Genomic DNA, 19,197 nt, shown 5'->3' with positions numbered 1-19,197 from the left:
GTTTCATCTGATGCTAAGTGATGACGAGGTCTGCGATGGTAGAAGCTTGTCTAGAAGACTCCTAAGTTATAGTTAGCTATTGCATTTTAATCTTTTATTTCACTTTCTTCTTTCATCCTTCAATCTCTATCTTTCTTCACGTTCAAATCGTCTCCCCTTCATCACTATCCTTACCTCACCTATGTCCCTAGACCACAGTTTGCTACATTATCACAGTTTTGACACAATTTTTCGATTTTATTTACATTATATTATTTATTGTAAGTTTTATTTATATACATTTACAGGTGTTTTATTATCTTTATTATTTACTAAAACAATATTTCTTATTATTATGATTTATTCATAACATGCTTGGGATCTTGCTCGACTATTTTGACTTATTATGTCTTATTATTTACTATAATGTACTACTTTTTTTGGAGAGTTCTAGAAATATTCGTTGTCGTTTATGAGGAAGACGATGCTCCCTTTTTTGATCCTCTTCCGAATCTCCATCTTGGAGTCAAGTTAAAGGCAGTGGAAGATGACTTGGCGTGCTGAATAGATGGGTAATAGAGCCTTAAGGTTCTAGAGTTAAAACTACGTATCTGCAAGCCCACAAGGTGCACAGACGATATTCCTTTTTTTTTTTCTGTTTTTTTGGCTCCCGCTATTGGGAGCCTCTCGTACCCCCTATCTAGTTTGGAACAGGGACTTTATTTACACATAATTTTTTCAGAGTTTTATTTTTAATAATAAATAATAATAGAATATAACACAAGTCTAGCAAAGTATTAAAAAGTTCACATCTAAACAAATCTGTGATATCAAAAAATAAAGATAAATATTGGAAAATAAAAATGTACCTAGACACCTAAGAGTAAAAAAGATGAGGAAAGGAAAGCGATGAAAGCAAGAAGGAATGAATAGACCAAAATTGCAAGATATCGTGAAGGATAAAAGGAAAGAATAAAAGAAATTGTGAAGTATGAAAGTGAGACGACATTGTTGAATTCGTTGGAAGTAGTCGAGATTCAAATGGTCCAATTGGAAATAACCAGAGGTCTATATCCAGTTGTGAACGTCCTATTGCTTAAATGATGATGATGTTTTAAGAAATAATAACTTGAATTCAACAATTAACTTTTTTTAAGGTTTTTAAGTTGAAACATTATTTTTCTTATACGGTGAAGAAAGGTTTCTTTTCTTAGCAGCTAAACTATTTATGTTTCATTTTTCAAGACTGCCAACAATTTACTGCAAAAATGTTAGAAAATCCTTTAGTTATTTACCTGAGATGCTTTAAGAAAAGAATTTATAGCTTTTATATAGAAACATTAATAAAAAGAAATATCGACCGTGACAGGACTCGAACCTGCAATCTTCGGATCCGAAGTCCGACGCCTTATCCATTAGGCCACACGGTCACACGTATGACCGTATTAAATTATATTCTTAATGTGCTTTTTAAATGGTTAAACCTTTTCAGACTTCCGATACATGTTTATTCTCAGAGAAATAATGTAGGCTTTAATTCACAATGCATTAATAACAGATTTTTCAGTCATGTAACAACCTTCATGAAGAAAATGTTCTAGTCACTTCCGTGTAAGTGTAATCTAAACATTATAGGAATATTAATATAAAGGCGATGTTTACATGAAAATTTATTTTACACAGTGATTTGTTATGGATGTAAAATCTTTAAAGGTCCGAATGTATAGCCTATTTAATGACACTTAATGTAAAAATAAATAAATTATTAAATATGATATAATTAAAAAAATTATACACGATTTACAACATATTACAATTGATTATTGTTTATTATGTATCCTTGCAGACATATTGCTAGAAGTTATTGCCCTATCGAATTAATATCGAATTTTTAAATTAATATAACATATTTCAGAAAGATCACTTTATACAAGATGATTGAAAATAAATAAAAAAGCTTTAGAACTTTTACACCTATAATCAATATACCTGCTTTACACTTGCCTACAAACAAATTACTAATTTCATGGAAAGGAACGAAATAATTGATATATGTATATGTACATATATATATATACATATATATATATATATATATATATATATATATATATATATATATATATATATATATATATATATAACAATTATTTCGTTATAATATTTATATTAAATTGTTAGTATAGTTTCTATTAAAAAATATTATTATCACTGTTATAATATACCGCTTTATTCAGAATAAGTAATTTTTAATTTTGTTTATTTAATTTTCTTTACTGTACACGCTAGGATACATTTAAATAGTTTCCTAATAATAAACAAAAATGTACAATGGGCAACCATAAATTTACTTTGCTCTGTCCTGGTATAATGAAGCAAGGCTCAAAAAGCTTCCAGGATTCGAACCTAACCCACTATAATACGCAGTCTTTAAATATTAATCTATTTGTACGATAAAGAAGAATGATTTTACATTTTTTTTTCTTTGCAGAAGTTAGAGTTCTACTGCAAGGCACAAGCGACTAGCGAATTCGCGCAAGCCTATGTTAGTCCATCTACTGGGGGGCCTATCCAGGACGCTTTTACCAGCTCGTAGCTGCCACTCGAGAACCTTTCGGTCCTGACAAAGCGAGCGATGTACCCCGCTTACTGCCACTTTAAACGAGCAATTGTTAGAGCTACGTCGGTGATCTTGGTTCTTCTACGAATTTCTTCATTTCAGATTTGATCTCGTAGCAAAAATCCGAGCATGTATCTCTTTATTTCTCCTTGAGTAAGTTTGAATCTTATGCGGCCCACCGTAAGCTTCCACGTCTCGGATTCTAATTGACAATTATTTAAAAACTTTTTTATTTAAAAACATTCGTTTCGTTTGTTTTTTTTAATAATTTATCACTGTAACGGAAGCTTTAAAATTGTGCCTATAATAAGTTTAATCTAGATAATTCTTTGTTTATTATTTAGACAGACGTTAATTACAGTTTTTTTTGTTTTATTCTTTTTTTAAATATAGCTCAATTACAGCCAGGACTGTGTAGTTCTAAGATCAGCAATTTTTAAAAAAAAAATTACTTCCATTTTTAAAATGATTAACCAGATGCGTAAATAAAAGAATTGTATGTTTATGATACAGAAAGTATAAATATATATTGAAATTAAATTTATTTATTTGAAAACATTCATATGGAATTCTTTTGTTTATATTCTCTTATTGTTATTCAATCTAACTGTCAATGTTTCCGGAAATTATAAATAAATGAATATTGAATTATATATTATTATAAACGTAACTAATGTAAACTTATGGATAGTTTTGTTTTTGTTCGTGCTTATTTAAAGCATAGTCCACTTCTCAAAGATATCCATAAGTTTTTATCATGGATGCACAGACCGCGGCCCGCCGGTCTAATACTGGTGGCCCGCCAACAGCAAAAATAATACTCTCGTAAATTCAAAAAATATTGAATTCTATTCCAGAATAAAACCAAAAAAAATTAACTACCTATACTTCTGGCGGCCGGCCCGCCATCAGTTCATGATTTGCTCGAGTGGCCCCTAGTCTTAATAAGTCTGTGCAACCATGGTATATATCATAATCGCCAAGATTGCCAGGCAAGATCTCAGTGTGGTATTATGGTATGCAGAAGACGCTGCTGTCCATCTTCTAGAAATTTGTTTGTGAGCAGTGACAATCCTATATAGTAAGAAAAGGACCAATATTTAGCCACTTCCGCACATGCAGTGGTAGTTATGTAATAAAATGCATCGCCCGCCAGCCCGCTGATAAATGCGTATGCGGCAAACAATGCGAATCACACAACCGCTACCGCCAAATTACTCAACACGTGTTTCACCCCTCCACGGGGCATCTTCAGGAGTTATGTTACACCGATTAGTGCCAAACACAGAGTTTTGCCACTGCATGGCACTAATCAAACAGCTGTTACAATAGTCGAAGTAACTTACCGTATAATAGACATTATTATGAAATAATAGAAAGAAGAGAAAATAAAGTATATTTCAGCCACAGAATCTTACTTCAGTAATTATATCAGGTTGTTGAAGGCCCATTTAGACGTTTTATGCTTACCTGGATCTTTTCCGGCTTATTAAGCCATGATCTCTGTAAAAAGGTTTTATGTTTCTAAAAATATACAAATGATACGTGTCGTTTTTTGTTAATTATGTAGCAGGCGATGGTGGTATGATTATGTATATAGTGTTTTTATTTATATAATTACATGCACTTAATTATGAACAACACTCGTATTAATTCTATGGATTGTAACTGAATAATTCCATTAAATTGTGATTTTTAAAACATACATATTCTTCTTATTTTATCGCTGCACGGAACAGGCCTATCCCAAAGATCTAGCGATTTCCCACAAACTCTGTCGCCGTCGACTTAGTGGGGGGGTCTACCCACGTTTACCAGCTCGTGGTCATCACTTCATTTTAGAAAAATTATAAACGAAAATTAAAAACTATTCTTTTATTTCTTCCCACCCTTTGGACGCCCATTGCAAGGAACAGGACTATCCTAAAGATCTAGCGATTTTCCGCGAAATATGCCGTCAGTCCACATAGTGGGATATCTTCCCACGCTGCGTCTACCAGCTCGTGGCTGCCACTCGAGGACCTTTTGGCTTCAACACCTATCGGTTATACCAGCCATGCGCCGCGCCCGCTGCCACAGACGTGCAATTATTCGAGCTACATCGGTGATTTTTTTTTTTTTTAATGGTCCCCGCTGTTGGGGACCTCTCGTTCCCCTATCTCGTGTGGGACAGGGACTTTTTAATTCTAGTAATTTATTCATATTTTTTATTATTATCATTCTTCTCTTTCATGTATCATCTTATCTGTCGTACTGTTTCTTTCATTCTACAATTTTCCCAGTCTTTCTCTTTCATTCCATTAGCCATACATCCATCCTCAACCACTACATTCTAGGTTTCCTTATTATTTTATTTTGCAACCACATCGGTGATCTAGATTCTTCTGCGGATCTCGCCATTTATGATTCGATTTAGAAGAGAATCTTAGAGTATAGTCCCTCTCTATTGCTCTCTTGGTAACATTGAACTTTCTTATAAGGCACGAATACAAATTACTTCCGAATATATTACGATAATAACAACACTTTCCCTGAGTTTGCTTTTCTGTTATTTTAAATAAGAGGGTGATATTGTTAAAAAAAATCTGAGAAGCGGGCATTTCAAGATCAGTCACCGTGGCGACCAGCTGATATGATGGTAATGACAAATTTTAAACAATTTTTTTTATAAATCATTAATTACATAAATAAAACGAAATGTGCTTTTTAGTTCTGTATGATTTAAAGTCGTATTTTATACACGATGAAAAGCTCTAATTTCTAAGTAAGGTAAAAAACACTGTTTCTTTATATTTACATCTATAACAATACAGTTAACTTTGGAAATCTATGTGGTCTTAAAATTTGAATAAAAACCAAGATAATGCTTTATTTCGTATTTCCATTTTAACGATTTTACAATAGGTCTTTAGTCGTTGAGTACCAGACGAGAAGTGACGTTTTACCCTCGCGTTTTCAATAATTGAGGTCACAACAATTGAGATTTTAATATTGTTCATAAAAGCTACGATATTTAGGTGTTGATTTAGGTGTATATCACGACAAAATTAAGGTTAAATTATTAAGGAATATTCTGGATGTATCAGTTTGTCGTTGATTTGTTAGAAATTCAAAGTAAATGAAACAATTCTGGCTGTCGGGAAATTCTTGCCGTCGGGAAAATGCTTGCCGTCGGGAAAATTCTCTAAGTCGAGTTTCGAGCGCTATAACGCATTGCGACGTAAGCCCTTTAGCGTGAGAAGTGTTCCATGCGCAAAAGGCATTCGGTGTGAGCCCGTCGACGGTGCCGCACGTCCCGTCGTTCCAGTTCAGTTCGGTTTCGCGGAATATTAATTTTTAACTTCGTCTACGTATCTCGAAACTTTCGTGAGTTTTCGTCGTTTTCGAGTATTCCGTTATTGTTGTTTCTTGGTGTTACGCGGATGTGTTTGTTGTTTATTGTGCATTGATGGAAATGTTTATTGGTGTTCGCTGAGTGGTTTTTTTAACCGATTTGTGCGGTGTTATTTTAATCAGGAATAACGAGTAAAACGTGAGTAATAAATAATTTTTAACATTTCAATCATCCCATATATACATAAAAATCACATATATTAATAAACATGAATATACGAGAAACTTTCAGCACAGAGTATTTTAAGATCAAAGATTTCGTTACAAAAAATAATTATAAATTTAAAAAGAATATATCCGTCGTAATATTTCTTATATCTTGATTATAAAAAAAGTATAATATTTAATTGAAATAATTAATAACAGTTAAAAAAATATCTATGTACATACAAATTAATTTTTATTGCCCTATGTCACGCCATAACTTGAAAACGTCGGTAAATATATAGCGCATTTGTAGAAGGTTCTAATAAAAAAAAAACAAATTTAAAAAATTGCGCAAATTTTTTTTTTAAATTAATTGACAAAAATTAGGCGCAGTTGACAGTTCTCTATATAATTCGCGCCTTAAATATTTCAAGCGTGTCAAAATTATATACAGATAAAAAAAAATGCATCTGACAGTATATATCGATATAAAATATAATTAATTTATTTCACATTAATAAATAAATAAAGCGATCGTTTAAAATATTGCAATTTATTTATTCTACTGAAGTATGACAGGTCAATTATATCTGGCAGAACATAATTTGTCGGTACAGCTAGTTACATATATAAATAAGAAAAAATAAATAATTAGTTCTTTCCTTTTAAATATCTATTTATTTTAATACACATAAAAGCATTTATTGCATTTAGTTATTAATTTATATCATAACTTATAGAAATGTAGTTTAAAATGTTCCATTTTCAAACTACAGAAGTCTTCATATATATTTTATTTTCTTATTTTGAAATATCAAATTGAATTGTGAAAGTTATTTTTATGTCACCATACATAGTCATCATATATATTAAAATTCATTAAGTGAAAAAATACCGTTTTACTTAAACATTTTATATCTATACAGCATGATTATTTTTATTTGTCAGTTATAAAGGGTGGATTGTATAGTTCATTTATGGTAAATGCTATTCAAAAATCAACGGTTTCGGAAATTATAAAAAACGCAATGATAATATAATAAGAAAAAGCGTTAAAAAATTCAGAATATTATATATCTAAATTAAGTATTGTTATCTGTGTGTGACTGTACTGCCAGAAGTCATTTGTCCATCATATTTTAATAGAAAAAAAGTATCATATTTGAGAATGATCACTTTATAAAAGACTTACATAGAGATAGAGATACAGAGTTAAACATTATATAAGCAGTGGTAGCCTTGCAATACGGACTGTAATTGCGGTCGTAGGTCGCGGCTTCGATTCCCGGGACACTGTTATATATATATATATACATACTCTGTATAAATTATTAAATGTTTTATGTAATTACGCATATTAACAAATTATTATAAATCTGAATAACTAGACATTGATTAATAAGCAACAAATCACTATATATCGAACATTTTAATTAAAACAAATAATTTCTTTTTAATCACACTGGTATATAAAAAGCTGATACATATAACCTATTGTATCGTAAAACCGCCACAAATAAGGTCATCCATTGTATTAATAATTATTTACTGCTGATTTTTCATAAATATTCCTCACGAGTGTAAAAATAAGTGTAGTGTATTATATTGTATTCAATGAAATATATATATATATATATATATATATATATATATATTGCGATATAATTATATAGGATTGCTACTGCACACAATCAAGTTTTCAGATGGTGCGCAGTGGAATTCTATGTGTAATTTTAATACCACATACTGCGTTCGCCAATTCACCAGCTAGGCATGGCGATTATAGCATATCCACCTATAGATATCTTTGGGGGAGAAAGATGCCTTGAAGTGGTCTATATCCTGAAAAGACGTCTCACGTTATGTACTAAAAATATGTTTTAATAGTATATAGTTCATTTTGAATTATTTTTTTTAAACAACTAAAGCAATTAACTTCCTATTGTTAGCATAAATTACCAATATATAATAATACAAAAAATATTTTTTGTCTCAAAATACATTGTAATGATTTTCGATATACATATAGTTTATATTTTCTGGTGCATTAATAAATAATGTCTTTATTTTACCAACATGGAAACAGCCTATATATATGATAAAAAATACACAGTGATTAATTGTATTGTAAACAAAGTATTGAGTTTATATCAAATATAAATGAATCTCCTTAAGAGTACTCTATTTCGCTAGCGATGCAGTTATTTGTTGATTTCACGATTGAAAGCAATAAAATGCTTCTCTCGAAAGCCTGTTCAGGTGCTCGGAGTTGTTTCAATGTCGGGAATTATGTCAGCATGGTATTTATTTTTGGGAAGAGCCAGAAATTGCGCGAAATTAGAAGAGTAAGGCGTGTGTGAATAGATAGTCATATTTTGACAAAAACTCGCGAATTAGTAGCGATGTGTGGCATGATGCATTGTCGTGATGGAGGAAACAGTTGGTTCAATTAAGTCCTTGTTATATTCAGACTTAAAAGTCGATCCCGATCTTAGCTGATCGATCGAATTCTGCTTTTGAATCGCTCTACAAACATACACACACACACACACACTTAATGCCTAGCGGCCATGCCGCGGGGACCAGGGATATCGAAGAAAGAGGATTGTTTTTAGTCCGTATTGACGCCTAGATCGAGTCTGACAGACGGGGCACCACCGTCAGGCCCTATGATACGTAAACGTATTTTTAAACCTATTCGAAAAAAAAAATCACACACACACACTCATATATATATATATATATATAACTTGTATATAGTCTTCAATGGCACCACATTATCATCATAAGCTTATTTTAATATAACATGAGTTTTTTGGCACTTTTTTGTAACCTCAACAAAATTTTATGTTAACGCGATACATCGTATATAACCTCATTCTTCTAGCAGTGGAAATAGAAGAATAATAATGTGGAATAAGAATAGATAAATAAAGTCGCAACTTATTTAAATTTAGATATCTCTCAACAAACAAATGGACGTAGATACAATAGTTTCTGGTAATGAAAAACTTAGATTTTCAAAATATACTACCATAAAGAAACACTCAATGATTGCCATTGCAACATTTTTATTAACATTACAAATGTATTTCGCAATGAAAATTATACAATAAAACATTAAAAACTTACTTCAAACTATTACGAAACTTATAAGAACAAATTATCGAAATCGGTAAAGTCTTTCTCAAGTTATATCGTGATTAAAAGTAATCGGAATTATTTTTTTTATATAAACACGTTAATCAAGACGACATTAACAAATAAAGTGTTATTTATACGTTCAATTTTAATCTTTATTACCGTAACAAAAAGTTTGAATTGGCACATTTATATTTGTTAGTTTAGACAGCCTTTAAGGCCTTTTTGAATTGGGTCCTAAATTAAGTTATATATCCGGGGTGACCAAGTTTGTAGATTGATCTAGCAATTTTTTTAAATTTAATTGTGGCTTTTCAAATGTGGTACTAGCGAAGGTTGGTACGCAATCAGTGGACTGCGAGGATTAGCAGATCAAGACTCTTTATCATCAGCTAGAAGTGAATTCTTGCTTATTTCGCAACATAGCTAGGAGGCAACCAGAGAGTCTAGATAAACTGGTAGTCATAGAAAGAGTAGAGTGAAAAAGACCAATAGGGCGGACTCTGTGAAGCAGGTCAAAGAACCTGTGGAGGCAGCTCGAAGAAGCCTCTATCAAGGCTTTCCAAGAAGGATGCGACCTTTAGAAATAAAGATAAAAGACCAAGAAGTAGAATATTGAAACTTCTTTCAATGACATGCAAAAATGTATTAAAAATACATACAAAATCACATTGACAACGTATAAATGAAAGTATAGAATATGTATTTTATTATACAAATTTAAAATAAGACATAATTTAAATTGCAGCATTTCTCATTTATTCTTTTAGACGCTGGTTTTTTTAATACTATCGGTATTTTAATTTCAGATAAATATATATTTTTAAATATAATGGTATAAAAATGTAAAGGTAACTCTGGTATATTTATAGCCACAAATATATAAGAGCCACATAATGCTCTCGAGCCGCAGGTTGACCACTCCTGTTATATATAGTGATATGTTATAGTGTTATGTTATAGTGTTATATATAGGTCATTCGTCAAATAGCTTTATATATATATATGAGTAACTGACCTTATATATTAACATTCCGTAAAACGCATCAATATGTTTTATATTCTTTTCAATATACATATAGTTCGGTTCGGTAAATATCTGCATGCGATATAATTTATCCTATGTTGAATAAAAAATATATTTACCTGTATTTAAATGTGAGTAGAGAGTAGTAGCTCATCGGCAGAGAACTGAGTCGTGGTCGCAGGTTCAGTTCACGGGATACAGTCTTATATGTAATTCAGACTTTGTCACAAACAAGGTTCCAGAGGATTAGCAGCAGCATCCTTTGCGTACCACAATACCACACTGCGATCGCCAACCCGCCTGCCAAATGTGGCGATTATGGTATATCCCGCGTATATATTTTTAGAGGAATTCTATGTATTGCACTTAGCTTCTATCTGCTGAAATAGCAAGTTAGAAGCAGTTATTTCTCATATATTATTTAATAAGCATTTCAATAACTTGTCAAACAACCTTTGTAAGTTTGCTTCATATATGCAACATAGTATAAAAAACTATACGATGATATATATATAGCGCAATTCATAATGTTACATACAGGCACATTTTATGTATTATTATTTTGTTATGATGTATATGTACCCAGGTCATCATTTTTTATATGGACCTTCCTTTTTAAAGACCTCTTGTTATCCTTACAATGTTTCGTGCAGGAATATTACAGATTCGGGTTAAATAGGGATATTTATAATTTTTATTCCGCATTCTCCTTTCGTCATATACCTCACAGAAACTTCTTTTTCTTACATACAAATATTCTTCTATGCTTCGCCTTCCTTCCTTCAAACACGTGTGCCAAACACAGAGTACATGGTAAAATTTCACTGTATCATTGATAATACTCTGTGTTTGGCACTAATCGGTGTAACATAACTCCAGAAGATGTCCCGTGGAGGGGTCAAACACGTGTTGAGTGATTTAACGGTGGCAGTTGTGTAAATCACATTGTTTGCCGCATGCGCATTTATCAGCGGGCTGGCCGGCGGTGCACTTTGTTGCACGACTATCACTGCATGTGCGGTAGTGGCTAAATATTGGTCCTTTTCTTACTTAGGATGGACTTCCGCAAAATAACGCCTGATTCCATTAAAAAAATCAGTTTTATTGGTTACCACAGTTTTTACTTTATTACAGTTATTCACTAATTTGTTTAAATTATGTATATTTTAAATATTTTTAAGATTTTTTTATAACTATATTTTAATGTAATCACTATGTTTATCACTAGTAGCTTACAAGTCGATAGGCCTTCTTCAAAGGCTGTCACAATGACCAGTGTTGCGATATTCACTGTATGCGGGGAATTACCGTGACATTCACTATGTCGCGGAACCTATCAAAAGGCTGTACCCACGCCGGGTTTGCTATCTCCTGGTAACTACTACAGAACCTTCTGGTCTCAGAGGCTTTCAGTTCAGACGAGCAATTCTTGGAACTACATCGGTGACTTATTGAAATACAATATGTGCAATGTTAATAACAGATATATCAATAAAAGAGCGAAGTCATCAAGCAATACGTTTTACTTGAAAATATACCTTGTACTTACAAGTTGGTAGTATCGAAATAAAAATTTAGCATTTACTTTTACATGGTAAATTTCCGTCGAAGCCTTTAATTCATTGAAACGGTAATATCTTCCATGTAAACAATTTTATCTATATAAATGTTTATTTGAAAGAGAATTGTGATTATATTTGTTTTAGATTGCAGTTGAAGGCTGTTTAAGTTTTATCGCAGTGTCTACATATGTAATTTAACATTTCTTTTGTTGTTTAATGGAATCAGGTATTATTTTTCGGAAGTCCATCCTAAGTAAGAAAAGAACCAATATTTAGCTACTTCCGCACATGCAGTGGTAGTCGTGCGACAAAGTGCACCGCCCGCCAGCCCGCCGATAAATACGCATGCGGCAAACAATGCGAATTACAAAACTACCACCGTTAAATCACTCAACACGTGTTTCAGCCCTTCACGGGGCATCTTCAGGAGTTATGTTACACCGATTAGTGCAAAACACAGAAAGAGCCAAATTTCTTTTGTTTTGATTTTGCGCTGTGGTAATTTTCTTATTATTTATTTTTTATGCAATAATAAAAATTAAAAACTACATACAATTTTGACAAAAACGCGTATATGTATACATACATCGCTGATAGCTTACAACTTGTCTTAAAATATCTAAGGTCACCCAGAAAGCTATGAAAATGAATGAAGTGTTTAAGTTGTAGTGCTAAAGTAGTTTTAAAATAGGATCCCGAACGTGGTCGCTTACGGTAGGCTTTATAAGAAGGCTTTAGATCACTCAAAGAGCAACGGAAAGGGCTATGTTCGGAGTTTCGCTACGAGATTGAATTAACAGAACTAATATCACCGACGTAGATCGTGGAATTACTCCTTTATAGTGTCCTTTTAACAGAAAATAGGTTCTAATTGACCTTTTCTCATCTAACTTTATGACAATCTTGCACTTAAAATACATAGACAGTTAAGGTTTGAACTTACTGTAAAAAGTACTGATTCCAATAGAGCTTACTATAAACTCACTCGTTTTTTTATATCACTCTTACAATGCCGCGTTAATGATAATAAGAAGAAATAATTATCAAGATATATATTTTATAATAGTGTATTAACATTGTTATTATAGAACCTCCCTTAGGTTGAAGAAAATTTGGTTTGTTGAAAAAAAACTGAGTTCTAGAAAAGAATGGGAAAAGAGGTAGAGAGTGAAAGAAATTGAGAAGGTAGGTAGAGAGCAAAGAAGATAGAAACAGAGAGAGACAGAGAGAGGGAGATAACAGAGCGAGCGGTGGATGGAGTACAAGAGAAAGAGAAAAAGAAGAGAGATAGAAATAGTAAAGGAGAGAAAAGCTGAGAGATCAGTGTTTTACTGTAAACTGGCAAAAAGGGGAAGGTATTCCTTTTACAATCTTATATACCTCGACGTTTTTAAATACAGTTAAATAGAATATAATTAAAATAGTTAAAAAACTGTCACATTTTAAATATATGGATAGCGTTCTTAAAAAAAAAATTAAAATTATGCAATCGATCATTCGTTCCAATGTGAAACTGTGTCAAAAATTAGTTGCCCCTCAGCGCGCGCTGTGGGCGGTCGCCGGCGGATATATGTCAAGCGGGCCACTCCATCGCATGCGCAACATTGTTAACTCGAAATTTTTACGATGCCCCCGAAATTTACATCCGTTAGCGGAATAGATGCGTCGCGATAATAATTTTATTCGAAAAGACAAATGAATTTCATCTTGTTAGCACGAGAGATTTATAACTTGTAAAAAATACTATCGGTGGTGTAATATCAGAAAGGAACTGGAAACCCTTCAACTTGATGCAGGGACAACCCAGGATAGAGTGGCCTGGCGCAAATCGATAAGGAGACTCGACCCCAAATAAAGGGAAAAGGGAAGGAAGAAGAAGAAGAAGAAAAAATACTATAGTCATGCGTAGTGATTTTATTACACTTACGTAACATCATGAGACAACCACTATTTAATTATCATCACCATATCGCCATGATGATTAGTCTTTCACTTCTCGCATTCAGGGACTTTTCCGGGATCTTAACCATGTCTTCGGTCTACCTAGTATTCCCCCTACTTACCTGATATTGATTTCCTGTAAATTTCTAACTATAGTGAAGTTTAGTGTTAAAAACTTAAAGTAAAAACACATGTTAATTTATACATTTATTAATTCAATTTAAATTAAAACTACTCAAAATAAAATTTTGTATCTGTTATGTAAAATATACGTAACATTAAATAAACATAAAATAAACTATAAATAAAATAAAATAAGCAATAAGTCAATATTTTTAGTGAGAAGGATGAACCTGATGCTTTAATAATAAATTATCAATATTTGGCGTCAATTTTGTAAGGGTTAATCCTTAATCTCCTCAGCTAATGATGTCTAGTCTGTGGACCCCCATTTTCATTTCATCGACCCCCAAATTTCTTTTGCTAACATAGACCCCTTGCAGGACCTTGTCAAAGACCCCTAGGGGTCAATATAGACCACTTTGGGAATCACTGTCTTACAACTATTTCAAATAACCCTTTATAATAGGATCACTGTGAATTATAATACATGTATATATATATATATATTTTGAAACGCGGCAGATCAACAACTCCTGGCAATACAAAGTCTGCAGGGACATATAGTAAACAATAATTAATTTAAATATATATATGTATATAATGAACCGGATTATGAAAACGCTTTCTTTTTAATATATTATCATTATTTTATTTATTATTTCTGAAACCATTACACCATACATTAATTAAATCTATACAATAAGTTATTTAAAATTTTTATGCCTATAACCAATCACCTGTATGTAGTTTTTTTATTTAAAATAATATTTTAATATTATGTTTCAACTTTAAAGTTAGAAATGTAAGTGTTTAATAGAAAACCCTGCGGTTCTTAGTAGGAGAGTTTGCATAACTTAAATTTTCTTGCAACTTGTTAAACTTTATTTAATGCTGTCGCACACGTCAAGTTGCTGCAGTTTTGTAAAATAAGTACTAAGTAATTTAAGTAATGCATTAGTTACATATATATATTTATATATAGTAATAAAGCGTGCACATGAGATGGCAGAATGGTTTTTAAGTTTCGGGAGTGAAGACCACAGATTGGCAAGTGCATTAGACGTCAACAAGGTGTATATATATATATATATATATATATAAGTATATATATATATATATAAGTATATATATATATATATAAGTATATATATATAAGTATATATATATATATATATATATATATATATATATATATATTTGTAATAGGACCAGTTACATGCGACATTTATCCAACGTCTGCTAAAGGCCTAAACGACGTCTGTCCACTTTGTTGACGTCTAATTCAGTTGCCAATCTGTGGTCTTTACTTCTGTAACTTAAAGACCATTCTGCTATCTGATGTGCACGCTATGTTACTCTATATATAATATATATATTATATATATATATATATATATTTAATTTATATATATATATATATAAAAATTAACCAAAACATGTGGAACATAATTTGTTGACACATACAGGGATGAAATTCAATTAAAGTTAAAAATATTTTTATCCAAGTAGGTGTTTACATGCGCTTTTGAATCGTCGATTATTTAAACATAAGTAATAAGCTACCACCGGCTAGGAATCTGTGAAATTGTTATATATATATATATATATATATATATATATATATATATATATATATATATATATATATATATAAATATATATAGGACAAACCGTCCAGCTTGGTAAGTCTTTGAAGTCATGAAGACTTTTTTTGGGAAAGGCCTGTTCCTTGCAGTGGGCGCCCATCAGGTTGAAAAATAAATATAATTATACACACATTTTTAATTCGATTCGCGATAATTGAGTCAATGTAACTACAATTCCATCTTCTTGATAAATAGGCATAAAAGATTTATTTGAAAATATATTCAAATTGTAATGAAACAAAGAGAATTTAGAATCTGAGACGTGTTTTATTTTACAATACGTGTTATAATAAGACAATGAACAGAGTCTTTGCGAGATAAAGATAAGCTTCAATATTTACATTTACCGCGGCTGTACGCCGCCGACCTTGAAGCGATGAGTCTGAAAGATAATTGCTAAAATTTCAGACACGTACGTACATTGATAGCAAACAATGCCGCTAGATGGCGTTAGTAGGATTTTGAATCAAAAAAATGACATAAAAATTAGTAATTTTGTATTAAACTTGTACGGACCCACTCAGGGTAAAAGCCTTCTCCAAAGCTTTATATTTCCTCGATCCTTGGTAACTTGGAACCACCTGCCACCTGCCTTATCCACGATCTCATCAGCCCATCTGGCATTAGATTCGTCTTTCATTCTAGCACCTCGTTGTGTTATCCATTTTTAAATTTCATATTTAGTTTTATTCAATTCAAAGTCTTATTAAAAACTTATGAACTATCGAAAATAGGTTTTATTACAATAACCTGACTTTATCGATCTAAAACAAAATATTACATTAGTAAATCCAAGCATAGATTTGTGTAAAGTCGCATCTATATGGCTCTCTACCGCTGGTAGTCCATCGGCAGAGGACTGAGACATGCGATAGTTGATCACAGGTTCGATTGCTGGGATATAATCTTATATGTTATTCACACTTTGTGCATTAATTATATAGGATTACCACTACTTAGAAACAAGTTTCCAGAGGATGTTTAGTAGCGACCTATACGTATAATAATACCACACTTCGATTCCCAACCTACCTGGTAATCGAGGCAAATATGGTATATCACCCCATAGATATATTTGGGTCAGGTCTATGTCTTATTATTAGTTCCCAAGATATACTCAATAGGTGACATTATTATCATGAGTATCTCAGCCATAAGACGGATATAGGTTTCCAATAGTACCAGTTGGGAGTGACCAGGGATCAGTGTCTTCCGATGATCTTAATAATATAGTATGTCTTCCTTGTGGTGGACATCTTATGATGTACTTGCTGGTAAGTGGTTTTCACTTCAGTTCTATAAGGCTACAGCGGTGATCTGTTCTGCCTTTTGAACGTCCACGATTATACTGCCATCATCTTGAACAAATACAATGATAATAGCCGTCACGCGTCGACCATGTTATCTGGTTATTAGGTGGTTTAAGGTTACTAGATACGAGAGCTCGGCTCAGGGTCGACATAACATAGGACTCCTTTCGAAACTCACCGACATAAACAAACTGCGAAAACTCATTAAGACATCTTTCCATCTCACACAACTACTAAGCGGGCACGGGTACTGCAAGCAGTACCTGCACCGTTTTAAAATAATTAATAATGAGACTTGCCCATGTGACGACTCCACAGTACAGACTTTTGATCAACTTACTCAGACACTGCTCCCGATTCGCATCCAAAAGACGTAACCACGTGACCTTATGTCAAAACCTTAACATACCTCCGTTTAGCTTACCGGACCTTCTCAAGAAAAAATCTACAGCAGAATCTTTTGAAGAGTTGGCCCGGCACATTGTCCTAAATCTCAAGGCATTTAAGGGTCTGTAGCGCTTGGGCAGCGACTTGAAATAAAATAATATAGCAACTAATATATAATTAAGTATTCCAAATTGTATTGTTAATATATATAAATTTTAGCTGTATTTACCCATAAGAGAAAATTGTGTAAGAAAAATTGTAAAAAATTATAAAACGCTGTCGTGCCTCGCAGCTGGGAGAAGAAAGATCCGTATCAAATAGCGGCAACCCTCTCCCATCTGCGTTTAGTTTAAGCGAAAAATAAATATTGTAAAAAAAAAACACTAGTCATACAAATTAGAATTAATAAAAAAAATCTGGTCTTATTTTGTTTCCGCATTCTGCACTCGTAACGGCTTAATAAAAATCTTACCACAAAATAATGACCAATGACCTTCCGTAATAGTATAAAAAGAAAAACGAAAGGAAGTCATCGAACCTATAGTAAGATTCAAATTATAATTATTAGTATAATAGAAATTGGGTCTATAGTCGAATAGCGGATTTGAATTTTGCATTTTACGACGCGCAGACCTTAATTCAAATCGTTAAAGTTATCGTCGCATCGATTAAGTTACATCAGAAGTTATCTCCGTTCTAAGAGCGAAGGTTGAATGTAAGCTAGAATTTAATTAAACGAATTTAAAATTATACGAAATATTTAATATCTACTGTATCGTGGATTGTTGATATTTTAAGATTTAAGATACAGCGATGTATTTATTTGTATTTGTTAAAATATATATTTAAGTAAGAAAACGACCAATATTTAGCAACTTCCGCACATGCAGTGGTAGTCGTGCAATAAAGTGCACCGCCCGCCAGCCCGCTGATAAATGCGTATGCGGCAAACAATGCGAATCACACAACTGCCACCATCCAATACTCAACACGTGTTTCACCCCTCCACGGGGCATTCTCAGGAGCCATGCTACACCGACTAGTGCCAAACACAGAGTCCTTCTTAGTTAGGATGGACTTCCGCGAGGTAACGCCTGATTCCATTAAATAAAATATATTTTTCTTATGTATATCGAAGAATTGCATGTCTGGAGTAGGATTGGGTGGGAGACATTGTTGTAACCAAGAGTCGTTGTATCCAAAAGAGTTCAAGTGATGATCACGTGCCGGTCAACTGTGTCGGCCTCTCACTTGGTGAATCGACGGCATAGTTAAGTTTGCTGAACACAATATAAGACCAGTCAACGTGATAATCTTTTGAGTAATCCTATGCCTTACGGTGGATATTTAAAAAAAAATGAGGAGATACATAGATGAACGTAACAGACATAGCCCAGAGAATTGGTAGGTTGAACTACCACAGTGGGCAGATGACATAGCACGAGGAACAGATGTTCACTGGGGTTTCATGATTCTGGTGTGGAGAATACATAGCAGGCGCAGAGTACGATATGCATCCATTATTATCACCATAAGACACCAGATTTGAGTCGCTTCTGACTGGTCGTATTGGAAATCCATGAAGGAGGCCTTCTTTTTTCTTTTCTGCTTATAGGCGCTTACAGCAAGACATAGGCGCTACCAGCATCCTGGAATTTTTGTCGACCTTATCCATTGTAACGTTGCAAGTTAACGTCACATAAATCTTAGTTAAAATTTTAACCAAAAAAATATTATCACGAGAAACGTCTCATAAATCGCAATACAGCAAAAAATTGTTCAACCCTTAGCGGGTAACGGTACGTCTCAAGTGGCGTGGGGTCGTGGGAGCATGCTATTGGTTTAACGGATCTTTGTTTTTATAACAAAAATTCCAATGCGCCCGCGCACCAGCACACAGAGTTTACACGAGTGCTCGGGA

At 32.8% G+C, this 19,197-nt stretch overlaps 1 non-coding gene across 1 annotated transcript; it reads right to left on the bottom strand.

Moving 5' to 3' along the window:
• Positions 1–1,336: 1,336 nt before the first annotated feature.
• Positions 1,337–1,409, bottom strand: TRNAR-UCG (transfer RNA arginine (anticodon UCG)). The gene has a single exon. It is a non-coding gene; the product is annotated as a tRNA-Arg (tRNA).
• Positions 1,410–19,197: the final 17,788 nt, after the last annotated feature.

The sequence above is a fragment of the Battus philenor genome, unplaced genomic scaffold (genome assembly GCF_028537555.1).
Source record: "Battus philenor isolate CCGP_79_NKW_IND1 unplaced genomic scaffold, ilBatPhil1.0.hap1 SCAF_24, whole genome shotgun sequence".
Lineage (NCBI taxonomy): Eukaryota > Metazoa > Arthropoda > Insecta > Lepidoptera > Papilionidae > Battus > Battus philenor.
Note: the sequence above shows the minus strand (reverse complement) of the source record. Positions and strands in the feature narration are given on the sequence as shown.